Source organism: Apis florea, unplaced genomic scaffold (genome assembly GCF_048593485.1).
Source record: "Apis florea isolate Af1SG1 unplaced genomic scaffold, ASM4859348v1 contig_2291_pilon, whole genome shotgun sequence".
NCBI lineage: Eukaryota > Metazoa > Arthropoda > Insecta > Hymenoptera > Apidae > Apis > Apis florea.
Genome location: NW_028256553.1, coordinates 5,042,336 through 5,055,519, shown reverse-complemented (window position 1 = coordinate 5,055,519; position 13,184 = coordinate 5,042,336). Strand labels below are relative to the sequence as shown.

Below are 13,184 nucleotides of genomic sequence, written 5' to 3'. Positions count from 1 at the left end.
AAAATGTTATAAAAATCGTCAAAATGACAGAACAGATTTATAATTAATTAATTTATAATCTGTCATATTAATTTTTTAATAATTTACAATAAAAAAACAATTGTTATAACATTTCACTATTTTTATTATTTATTTAAATAATATCATTTAAAAAATCATTTAAATCAGAAATTTAAAATTTATCTATTTAACATATTAATTTTGATCCGCTATATTAATTCTTTAATAGAATAAAAAAAAAACGAAATTGTTATAACATTTCACTATTTTTATTATTCATTTTTCCGCACTTCTAATCTGTTGTTAAATATGATAATATAAATTGAAAATTAAATTTGTTTTGTTTTATCGTTTATTTAAATATTATTTGACTCGAATTTAAAATTTTAATATCTTGTCTATATGAATTTTAGTTCATAATAGTCTTACAATGGTAGAAGAGATTCTCACCGTGTATAGGGTGAGAATTTGTACCATATTAACGAACTTTCAACATTCCTTCGACATTAGTTTGTATTATATTCGCGACCATTGCGAGGATTTGTTGCGCTCGCAAACGCGGTTATTGCTACCGGATAGCCTTGACATTGGCCACATTGCATTTGCATCGCAGAAGATTGTGGAGATTTATGTATGTGAGACTTGTTCGTGCTAATATTTATCGTGAAAGATCTGCAATAATATTGTGAAGTGATACATAAGTGATTTTTATTGTTCGATTATCTAAAATATAATTTAAGAAATATATGAATTTTTTGATAGATATTAAGTTTTACCTTTTTTTTTAAATTGAGATTGTTGATAAAATATTTTTATTTATTTTAATTTTCATTCAATTCTGGAAAAAATCTAAGAAGAAACTTAAATAGAATAATGTTAATTTCCAATTAATATTGTTGCAATTTACATGAAATTAAAGTTAAACTAATTAATTTTATAATTATTCATTTGAATTTCTAGTCTGAATTATTTTCTTGAACCTTTCTACTTTAAATAGAAATATAGTTTCCTTATATTAAATTAACTTTCAATTATAATATTGTTGAATTGAAGGAGATACATAAAAATTTAAATTAAGTTACTTAAATTTAAATAAAAACAATGTATCGAGCATTGAAAAGTTAAATTTAATTATTTTCAATATAAACTTTCTAATTTTTCTTTTATAATATCCTAAAATATTTTAATTTTAATTATTTTAAGTAATATAAAATAGTAATATATTAAATCTTTTATTTAATTTTTCTCAAAAAAAATTCTAAAACGTTGCAAATTTAATTATTTCTAGAAATCTAAGAATCAATCTATTAATTACAATTCTATTTCATATCCTTCTTTAAAACATTCAAAGATATAATCTTAATCTTAATTACTATTTCTAATTTAGTATTTCTAATTTAAAATATTTAAATAATTCTATACAATATTCTTAAAATATCTCAAAACATTCTAAACGTAAATTCCAAATCTAATCTCTATCGATTCAAAATAGCAATGTAAAAAAATTTATATGATAGTAAAAATAGTCTAATTATTTAAAATTTTTGCATAAAATTTTTCTCTATCTATCGATTTTATCTACTATATTTCTCTGTTATTTCAAGAATGGCACTTATTAATGACTAAGGGTAGTGTGAATTATTTGAAAATATACCCTATTGGTAAATACGCATCTTTTTACATCGTTGACGTCAATAATACGAAACGAAATAGATTTTCGTGATAATCTCGCATGTGGGTGGTTGCTTGCACACTATGAATATACGTCACAGTTCATTCAGCCGTCGCTATTAAAGCACGAAGTGCGGCCATCTCTAATTTTGCATCCACTGTAAACTATATTGCGATACGAAGATTCATCCTTCTGTCGAGTCATTTCGTCGTTCTTCTGCACTGACATTGAAGTCATTTTGTCGTTCGACTTTCGATATGACGATATGAAAAGAAACGATGGAAGAATGGATTTCTATTCTTCGGTTCTAGAATATCATTAATACGTACAATGGATATTAGAACGAAATAGATGTTAAAGTTCGATGGGAATAATAGGTTTTTTGTTTGTTAAATACGTAAGTTTGATAAGCATTTCTAGAATTTTATAGAAAGATTTGTAAAGAATCATATGGTGAATTGAAAAAAAAAAAAAAAAATAAAGATCTATCTCTAATTGGAAGAATTCAAAAATTTTTTTTTATTTATGATTTATGTGATATATTATACAGTAGCATGATTTGTCCAGGTTGTCGTATTTTGATACAAATAATTCTTAATTGTAAAATTAAACAATAATAATTATTATAGATTAAAAGAAATTTTTCTTTATGAAGTTTAATATATATTTTACAATAAAATATGCTACTTGTGTAAAACATTTGCATTATATTAATTCGATATTAGATATTTTTGTTATTATAATAAAGAATTTAATTTATATCTACTTAATTTATGATTTTATTTATTAAATAGATATCTTAATTAAATAAAAAATTAAAAGTAAATCTATTCTATTCATCTATTTCTATATCTATTTCTAAATTAAAAAAATAGTATTTAATATTCGATGGAATTAATTTACTATTAAAATTTCATATTTCTAGAACACTATATTTTGACAATTTTTAAATATGTTATAGAGAACGAAATTCTAAATAATTTTTTTCTATATATCTAGTTGGTAATCAACTTCAATTTATGAAATATTTGCAAAATTGTAAACTTGAAATATCTCAATCCATACCATTGAATATTCGATAGAATTCATTACATTATAATATTTGTCCATAGAGAACTTAGGATCCGAAAGATCTGTGAAATGTGAAAATAAAATATAAAGCAATTCTCAAGCAATTAAAATTACAATGATAGAAATTATTGAAACTTATACTTGTGTTAATAACATCAATCCTTATCGATCGCATAAGGATTATTTTATATTTATTTTCGCGCTTTTTTAAATTTGCAGAATGCATAGCTCTCTATAAATAAATACTAATAGTGATATTAGTTATATACTTTTAATGCTATTGATATGTTTGTATAAGTGATAGTTTGAATACTGAACAAAAAAATTAAGACTGATTATATGAATAGAAAAAAGTTGTTTAAAATCTCTCGTTTTATATATATATATATATATATATATATATATATATATATTTAAAAATCATCAAAATCAAAGAGAAGATAATTTTATTGCAACTTCATCAAATATTTTATAGATATATTTAAGTATAATTATAATTTAAAATAATCATTTCAATATTATGACTAAATCTATTTAAACAAAAATAATATATTATTATATTAAATGTAATATTAGTTTCTATTGCAATTAGTATTCTATTTCCTCCAATAAAAGTGCGAACAGATTATCATAACTCATTGATCAATAACGTCTCAAACAATCCACCGTATTCAGTATAATCAATCTAAAATTATCGATCATTTACGTTGAAACCGGTTCCTTTTTAATTTTCTCGTCGATTTTCCATCCATTAGATCAAATTATCAACATTGACATTCGTCATTTTCACAATTAAAAAATGTAAATATCCATTCACGTTTTCATTACGATATGGAACTCGATCTTTAAACTCGGCTTACCTTTCGGTGAAAATAAATTCGAAGTTTTGGAAAATCGCTTCCAATTTTATCGTTTGGCATAAAAACTAAACCACGGATAAAGAGAGAAAAAAAAAAGATGGAAAGAATCCAATCCATTCCCTAACAATCATTCATCCTTTCTTATCCTTCATTCTGGAATGAAAGAACACTGACAATAAGAGAAAAAAGGACATCTGTATTGAGCGAAAAAAGAAAAAATTATCAAGAGAGAGAAAGAATTATTATAAAAGAAAAAAGAAGGAAAAAGAAAGAAAAAGAGAGAGAAAAAGAGAAAGAGGAAAAAGAGAGAGGAAGCGAAGAAGCAGCAAGGGTGAGGGGAGAAGAAAGAGATGGAGAATAGGAACTTACATAAAATCGATTCGACCCGTGAGAGAGAGACCACCAAAGAGATAGCATCGAGAGCCGCTTCTCGGGCATTCGAGAATCGAGCTGTGGCATCGTGGACGGTTGCTTCAGTGGACGCGACGACGAACAAAGTCTCGCATTGTGTTAGCTGCGAGCGCGATCAGAACTGCTGGGAATAGTTAAGTGATAATAATAACAGTACGAATTTTTAGAATAATTTATACCAGACTTAGATATGGGTTGAGCTGGATTCTTGGAGATGAAAAAGGGACAGATTGCGGAGAATGTGAAGAAAATCGATGAAATCGATGAAATAGAAATAGAAAATAAGAAAAAGAAACAGGAGAATACCAATATGATAGTATTAGCGAAAAGTACGAGATTTTGTTCGAGATGGATGATAACGAATAATTGGTGAATGATATAGAGGCAAAAGAAAAAAGAAGGAGAATGAAAGAGAGAGAGAGAGAGAGAGAGAAGAAAGAAAGAAGAAAGAAAGAAAAAATCGAGAGAAAGAAAAGAAGGGAAGGAAAAACTAATAAGGCAGAGAAGGATGAGAGTTAAGACGATACCAAAGAGCCACTCTCTGTGCCCTTATACACGAACGGTCGATGAGAATGTTCGGTGGGGGTGGTTGCAGGAGAACTAACGGGGAAGAGAGGGTGCGCAAGGCTGGCGCGCGAGCGAAGAGGAGTAGTGAAGCGGCAAAAGAAGAAGGAAGATAGAAGAAGAAAAAGGAAGAGTATAGCAAGTAAGATGAGGTAGTGGCAGAGAGGAAGAAAAGAAAATAAGGGGAAAGAGAAGGAAAAGGTGGTGGTACCGATAGAGGAAAAAGAGAGGATCGAGTGGATGGAAGGAAAAGGAAGAAACAGTATATACAGTGGTTCGCGAGAGGCGCAAGTAGAGAGGCAAGTAAAGGGAAAGAAGGTTTCAGGAGGAACGTCGAAGAGAGTGACAGAGAAAGAACATTATGGGCGCGGGACGGCGATAAGCGAATGAGAAGGAGCGAAGGGGAGCCAAGTGAAGCCAAGTGAAGTGGGGACGCGGTGGCATTGACCCCGTATAGTAAGTAAGGTAATGTGAATAGCTAGCACGCCTCTTTCCTTTCTTTCTCTCTTCTTTCTTTACCCTCTTCTTCTTGCGCTGTCATCTCTTCTCTTTTCATCTTTTCACCTTCTCCCTTTTCGTTCTCCCTCTTTCTTTCTTCTTTCCGTTCGTCTCCATTTCATCATCTTTCTTTTCTATCCATGAACGTTCTCCGTTTTCTCCTCGTCTCTTCTCGCTCGCGGCCACAAGATTCCCATCGGATATTATTCGGCCGGAACAGGAGGTGACCTCAGGGTGGACAGCGATCTCGAAAATATCTTCTATTGGCTTGCTTCTAGTTATCGACACTGTCGAAACACTAATTACGATGCAAATATGTATATTATCTTACGAGATCTTGAATCATGATATGTTCTTTCCATATACATATTCTTTCAATAATATTTTAATAATACTTTGATGAATTAATGAATTTTTAGCATATAAATGAATTTGAATTGTAAATAATTGTATGAAATATTTATATTATAATTTAAGTCAATCTAGTCTTTCAATAACTTTTCTTTTTTTTTATAAAACTTTGATTTTAAATCTTTCGACTTATAGATTCAATGAAACATTCATAAAGATCTAAGTTATATTAAAAATTATTTTCAATTTATGATGGCGATATAATCTTCACATTAGTTGGATCAAGTTTTAAAATTTTTCTTTTATTTATCTGGTACGCTTATATTCATAAAAGAAAAAAGAAAATAATTTTCGTTCATTAAAAGGATAAATAAAAAATCAAAGAAATATCTCAGGAGAAAAGAGAGAAGAAGAAAAGTAAATATTCTAGCAACGACATTCAATAAACGTAATATATTTATTCTATTGTAAATCAGATCAATAAAGAAAAAGGATACAATAAATCTTGTTTGCAGTCAAAACTAAAGATGTGAAAATCACGTGAAGTTAATAAAATAAGTTTTGCTATTTCAATTCGATTTTCCTCGTTTCGTAAAACTTAGGTGAATAGAAGAAGAAAATAAAACGTTCTTTCGAAGTATTCAATTATTCTTCGTGAGCAATTAGAATATTATTCATAAGTAAATGAATAATAATACAATGATTTCTATTATGTCGTTTCAATCATTTTGTGAAAAATAAAATTTTTTGTTAAAATTTAAAATTTTAAAAAATAGAAATAAAACGTGTGCAACACAGAAACGAATAATGGAAAGGAGATCTCTTTCAATTAGGAAAAGGATTCCCATGGGATATTGTTCTGTAGATATAGCCAGTCGACCTTTAAGCTATTCAATGACCTCGCCGGCTCCTGACGTTCTATCCTGAACGTCTTCTCTCTTCTATTTTCTCTTGCTATGTAAATGATAGGCGAAATGAGGAACCTGATTTTTTAAATATTTGTTAGGTGGTGATATTGAGTTCCATAGATATTGATTCAATTAATTTTTTCTTGATTGTTTAAAAAGAACTTAATAACATGGTAATATGTTAGTTTTTTCCTTGAACTTTAATCTTTTCTCTTTGATTTGTATAGTAATGTAATAAAGTCGATATTTTTAGATTTTATACTTTACAGTTTAATACACAAAAGAGATCATTTGATTTTTTCCAGGAATTTTGATAGCTCATTTTGCAAATCTTTATTTTGTTTGCTTTTTTGTTTGTTTGTTTTTTGATTTCTCTTCTTTTTATAGTAGTATAATATAATATAATGTATGATGTAACGATTTTTAAAAATTATAAAATTTTAATATATATAGAAAAAGAGGTTAATTTATACTTAAATTTTAATAATTGATATTCTCGTTTAATTGATATATAATAAATATATAAAATAAATAAATTTTTAACATAAATGCAGTACAACTTGAAAATTTGAAAACTTATTAAAAAATGATTCTTTAAAGTATTTAAAAGTTATAAATGTGACAAAAAACTAAATTTAATTTTGTTTTATGACAATATTGATAAATTTGATGAATTAACAGAATAAATAAAATTTATTATAATCAAAAAAAACTCTTATTGTATTTTATATTTTTTGATAAATTGTTTATATATGTATGCATTCTTTTTTTTAGAATTGTTTCGTAGCAAAGATTCTTATGATTAATTCTTATTTGTTTGTTTGTTTCAAACAAGTTTTAATTTTAATTTTTATTTTATTTTGACATTTCTTTAAATTTAATTTTTAATTGTTTCTTTTTTTCTTGTTTTTCTAGTTCAGTATAATATATCCTGTACTTGGATAGATAAGTAGAGCGGTAGGTTCTATATTCTTATGTTCAAGTACTTCTCTGTTATGTTGCTCCAGTTTCTAGTCTAAAACTGCTCTATCAAAATGTTCCACCGTCTGCATTATGAAAATTTCTGCATTATACCATGGAGATACTTTTCGAGAATCATATTTTGTGACGTCGGTATCTGGGTTGGCTACTCAATTAATATCATTATGTTATGATACTAGATCTCGTAGAGATTCTCAATTATTCGTTGATATTGTCGTATTACAAAATTGCGTAGAGATATTAAAGTAAAATTTATTGTGCTTCTTATTTTTTTTTGTTTTGTTTTTAAAATAATTGATATTATAAGATATCTTCAATATTTTCAAGAAGAATCATATATATTTTTTATTTATAATTTTTAAAAAAACGCTTAAAAAGAAACATTTAATTTTATTAATATAACTGTATACGTTCGAATTATATTATATTTTGCAACATACTATTTAACAAATTTTTAACATTTTTTATTAACTTAAAATATTGTTAGATTATAACTTAATTTTTCTTAGATCATAATATTACACGAAAATTTCCTGCTTATCGTAATATATTTGAATTTTAATTTAATTATCGTATATTCATTATTACCTCAATTCAGAATTAGCACATGCACAAGATTGTAACAATAAGCTAATTAAGAAAAAATTATAATATATTTTAAGAATTTTACAACAAAATAATTTAGGTTAAAAATACATTACTTTCAACAAATAAAATAAATTAATTATTTTAATTATTTTCTAAATATGATATTAAATTAATAAATATATATATATATATAAAATTAAAATGTAATTAAATTGCAAAAAAAAATTGTTAACATATATCATTAAAAGATAAAAAAAAATTTTTTAATAATTTTGATATCTTATATCTCTCACTCTCTTTGAAATCGACATTTTCATTCGACGGTTCAATTCCAAAAAAAACCTAAGATCATGTCTTATCTGTTTCAGTGCTCGTTATCGAATTTGATAGCACACCATCAAGGAAACGGAGCTGTGTTGAAAAGCACGGTCATCGAGGACGAAAAGTATAACGCGTCATTGTGATCTACACGCATATACGCGCGAGTAAATACGACGCAAATTTGTTTTACGAATGAATGATGTATGCGTTCACGTGAGCACGAGGAAGAATTTCGATGCGTAGTATTGTGAAGAACAAGATTCGAGTTACTTGAACATATATCGCGAGTTAACGAATACAGGTCTGCGTGGGTGGAGATTACGAGACGCTATGACCACCAGAAAATACCTTCAATATTCTATTTAAATAATAAAAATCTTCAAATTCTATAAGAAGAGAGAATTCTTCGATGCTTTTCTATTTTATTGTCACATTTTGCGTTAATAAAGGAAGTTAGAAATTTTTTTTTTAATTTTTTGCATAATTGAATATTAGAAAAGATAAATATAGAAAAAAATACTATCAATTTTTAAATATATATCATGAAATACGAGAAATGAAATTATAGAAAAATTATCTCTTTTCCGATTTTGATAATTTTTTTAAATATGTTAAATATGTTATAAAAGACGAGATTCTGAATAATATTTTTCTATATATATAATAGATTAATCTTAATTTTCGATATTTGTTAAAAATTGCTACTATAACATATAAATCCGTATCTTTGGTTAATAAACAAATATATTGTGATGATAGATAACTAATATGTAATAGATAATCTAGTCGAAAACTAATTAGGAATTGTAAAGAGTTTGAAATATCTTAAATCCAACGTATATTGAATATTGGAATATTGCAGAAATCATCTTTTGAAGCTATAAAATATAAAAATGAAATATAAAAAGAATTGTTGAGTGACCGATCAGCGAGAGAAAAAGTTTTGAATATAATTTTAGTTCTTTATTAGTTTTCAAGGTATTAAGAAAAAATTTTTGATAAAATCTATTGAATTCTGCGTATACGCGCATATATGTCCTTGACAGTGTATGCGTCAACACAATGCGATTGCTTATCTATTGTTTCTATAAACATACGCACTGGACGGTATTTAAAATATGTAACGGGTAGATCGGTCAAAAATCTATTTTTTTATGGATTCTGATTACAATAATAGATATGAAAAACAATATTATTATTCATTATAACTTTGGTTATTGTAATTTCAGTTGCCAAGAGTTGTTTTATTTTTGTATTCGAGCATTGTCTAAGCTCAATATTGAATTTGAGAAATTTTAAGCCTATCACAATCTGTAAGCAAATAAGTTTTTGATCGATTTACTTGTTATTCATTTTGAATGCCATCTGCTGCAACATATTTATAAATAATAGATAAGCGTTCGCATGAATTTATAGAAACGAATAGATAAGCTAACGCACACGTTGTCAAGAGCATATATGTATAGATAAAATTCAATGTATTGTATTACCAAAAGATTTTTATTAATATCTCGGAAACTTGTAAAGATTCGAAATAAAATTCTATATTCAGATTTTTTCCCCTTCTCCGTTTTTTTTCATTTTTCAAAATTTCAATAAATTAATAATGAATTATAGATATGTATACTTATGTACAATGTATATTTTGTATATCCAGATAAATATTAAGTATAGAGATTAACTCATTATATATTTTGTATATATATATATATATATATATATATATCGTTCTGATATATTTATATAAACAATGGAATGTCAATGACATATTGTTATATTCTATCGCACAAATTTTATGTATAGAAAAAAAAGTTGTTCAAAATCTCTGTAATATATTTGTATATTTGTTCTTTTTTTATTACCAAAGATCTTATTGTCAAGTTTAATATAATGAAAAATGAACGGACTTGAAAATATCGAATATATTTTATGAAATAATGGAGGAGAATTTTTTGATGTTTTTTAAAATAAAGTTTCAAAAGGCTCCAGTCAATTAATATGAAATTTGACTTGTAGCGGAGAGAGAAGGTGAGACTAAATTATTATTTTTCGAAGTTTATTATTAATAACGAGTTTTCAGTATCATATTCTGAATATTACGTATAGAGTCATTAATGTATTGAATGTTGTCAAATGTCACTAATACAACTATCTTTGCTATGTAATTATCATCGCGATCATCGACAATCGATTAGCTAATAACACTATAGTAATATCAAATTAAAATAGAAAGCTTCTGCGGGCTTCTGATCATGAAACGAATTATGAAAAGCACGAAACTCTTAAAAACAATCATAAAAATTTATATTTTTAGACAATTTTATAGCTGTTAATTTATTATTATAATGTCCCTCTAAATTGTCAAAATTTTATATGGGAAATTTCATAATAATATAAAAACCGATATCGTTATAATGTCATCGGCTATTCGATATAACCTCTACACCGAAGATAACTGTTTATCTGAATATAATATGTAATATCTGAATAGGTAATATTCAATATACGTATTTGTACATTTGTATAGAGTACATTGTATAGAGTATTCAGTACATGGCATCTTTATTAATATCTTGAAAATAACTGATTGGAATAAAAATTTTATATTTGAAGTCCATTTCCTTCTTCTACCAGTCTTTCAAATTTTAATTGAATAGCCATCGGAATCTTTTAAAATTACATTTTAAATAATTAATTTTAAAATTACATTTTTGATATTTGCATATATATTATTGTTTGCAGATGTGACTATAGAATTTTTTAAATAATATATTTTTGGCCGTTAGAAATTGAAACGATTTTAGAATTATTTAATATCTTCTATGAATTGAAACAGTTGTTTTTTAATGATTTTCTTTTTAAAATAGAAGAGGATGAAGAAAGGAAGGAATTTTGTTTTAAAAAACTTTGAAATAATTTTGAAATAATTTCAATCATTTCATCATATGGATTTAAAAATATTTCAAATTATTTACTTCTTATTTCTAATTGATCGATATAAAGAACAATTTTTTTAGAACATATTATATTATCGCAATCAATAATTATCAAGATAATAGTTTACTTTGACTGATTACATATCTTTATGAAATAAACTGTGTCAAAGAAATGTATGATTTATTTTTTTTTAATTTTTATAGCGAAAATTAAATGAAATATTTTATATTAACATTTTATAAAAAAAAATAAAATCTAAAGAAACATTTATCAACTAGATATTTGAGTTTTGTAGGAAACTATTTTTTTGATTATTAAAATATTTAATAAAAAAAATTAGAAATTATTCTATAAATGTCTCAAAAGATTTCAAAATATATCAAAAGTTTTTACATTTGTATCTTATATCTCATATAATATATCTCATAAATCGCAAAATATGTGTATATATTTATATACAATATACAATATAAAAGATGACAAATTAAAACGATTGTATCAATGTATAAAAGAATATGCCAAGACATTAAGAACCAAATTTGAACATATATCTATCTATATATATCTCTGCATTTCCGGTTGCACGGTCTTCTTTCTAGTTTAATATCTCATTTCTAAGAGCGACATCGGTTCTCACACGGAACAAATATGTTTAGCACGGCCCTGGTGTGCTCCGTTTCATTCGAAGTCTTCAATTGTGTATTCCAACGCGCGTATGCGAATGGATCGCGATGCGTTCGAACTTTTTTTACGCGTCACTGTTGTCGACTTTCACTTTGTTTCCTGCTGCTGTAGGCGCACCTAATATTCGATTGTTTCGCATATTTCTTGACGACCTCAATGGTATTGCTATCATCATTGCTATCGTCGTCGTCGTTAAATAGTTTTCGACTAAATTGAAATGCGTGAATTAATTGACTCTTTATCGCCTAACGAGCATTATGTAAGGGTTGCTTGCTCGTTGCGCAATATGTGCACGTGTGCATGTGGCACGCGTGTTAAGATAACGATTTGAAAATCGTTTCAATAGTCTCGCATAACTTTCATAGTAAATGTTTTCGCTTCATTCAGAAAAGTAGATTGGAATTTGCTCATTTGATTCGATTTATGGGGAAATTTATTGGATACGTAGATTTTAACTTCCTATTTTGCTTTATTATGAATAGATTTAAATAGTTATCAATATTTTGCTTTATTATGAGTAGATTTAAATAATTATCAATATAACGAAAGAAACGAAGTTTGAATAAAAATTTGAAACTATAATTTTGAAAAAAAAATTTTTTTAACTATTATTTATTGATAAAATATCATGTATCAAATATTTATATTTAATTTAGTTTTAAATTTTATCTAGCTTTAATTAATAAAGTTAATTATAAAAGGAAAATGAAAAAAAGCTATGATATATATTTTAATATTTATAATTTAATATTTATATTTATGTGCATTCTTCATGTGTTTTATATAGTTTTATTATTTAATTACGTAATACCATAGAAAAATACTTTTTTTTTATGAAAGCCTTTTAAGAAAATAAATTTTTAATTATAATCATGCCATTTAAATTATATAAAAATTGCATAAAAATTAATTATAATATAAAATATTAAAATATAAAATTATTGTTAAATTTTTCAGAAATCAAATTATATATATATATATGAAATTGATCAATTTAAATTCTATATTATTAAATTATATTTTTTATCATTATATATATTTTTATCATTTATTATGTATGTACATATGTTATATCTATGTATATCATAAACATCGTCATGTTTCTTTAAAAATTATTTATATATGTTATTATACTCGCAAATATTTGTTTGTCCGAAAGACTGAAAAAATATCGAATGCGATGAATTGATAAGATTAATTTCTGGATAAAAGATGAGCGACAATGAAAAATTCACATCATTTGCAATAAACTTAAATGTCTTAAACATATATAATATACGATTGTTTTAAATCAAATAATATAACGAAGAATACATATGTTAATTTCTTTAATAATAT

At 25.6% G+C, this 13,184-nt stretch overlaps 2 long non-coding RNA genes across 2 annotated transcripts; one reads left to right on the top strand and one right to left on the bottom strand.

Annotated features, from left to right (window-relative positions):
• Nucleotides 1-257: 257 nt before the first annotated feature.
• LOC147658328 (uncharacterized) lies at nt 258-974 on the bottom strand. The gene is made up of 2 exons (XR_015290756.1): nt 777-974; nt 258-672 (listed from the first exon to the last, which is right to left on the bottom strand). It is a non-coding gene; the product is annotated as an uncharacterized LOC147658328 (long non-coding RNA).
• A 2,950-nt stretch (nt 975-3,924) lies between these two features.
• Nucleotides 3,925-8,614, top strand: LOC147658327 (uncharacterized). Its single transcript, XR_015290755.1, has 2 exons — nt 3,925-5,043; nt 8,273-8,614. It is a non-coding gene; the product is annotated as an uncharacterized LOC147658327 (long non-coding RNA).
• Nucleotides 8,615-13,184: the final 4,570 nt, after the last annotated feature.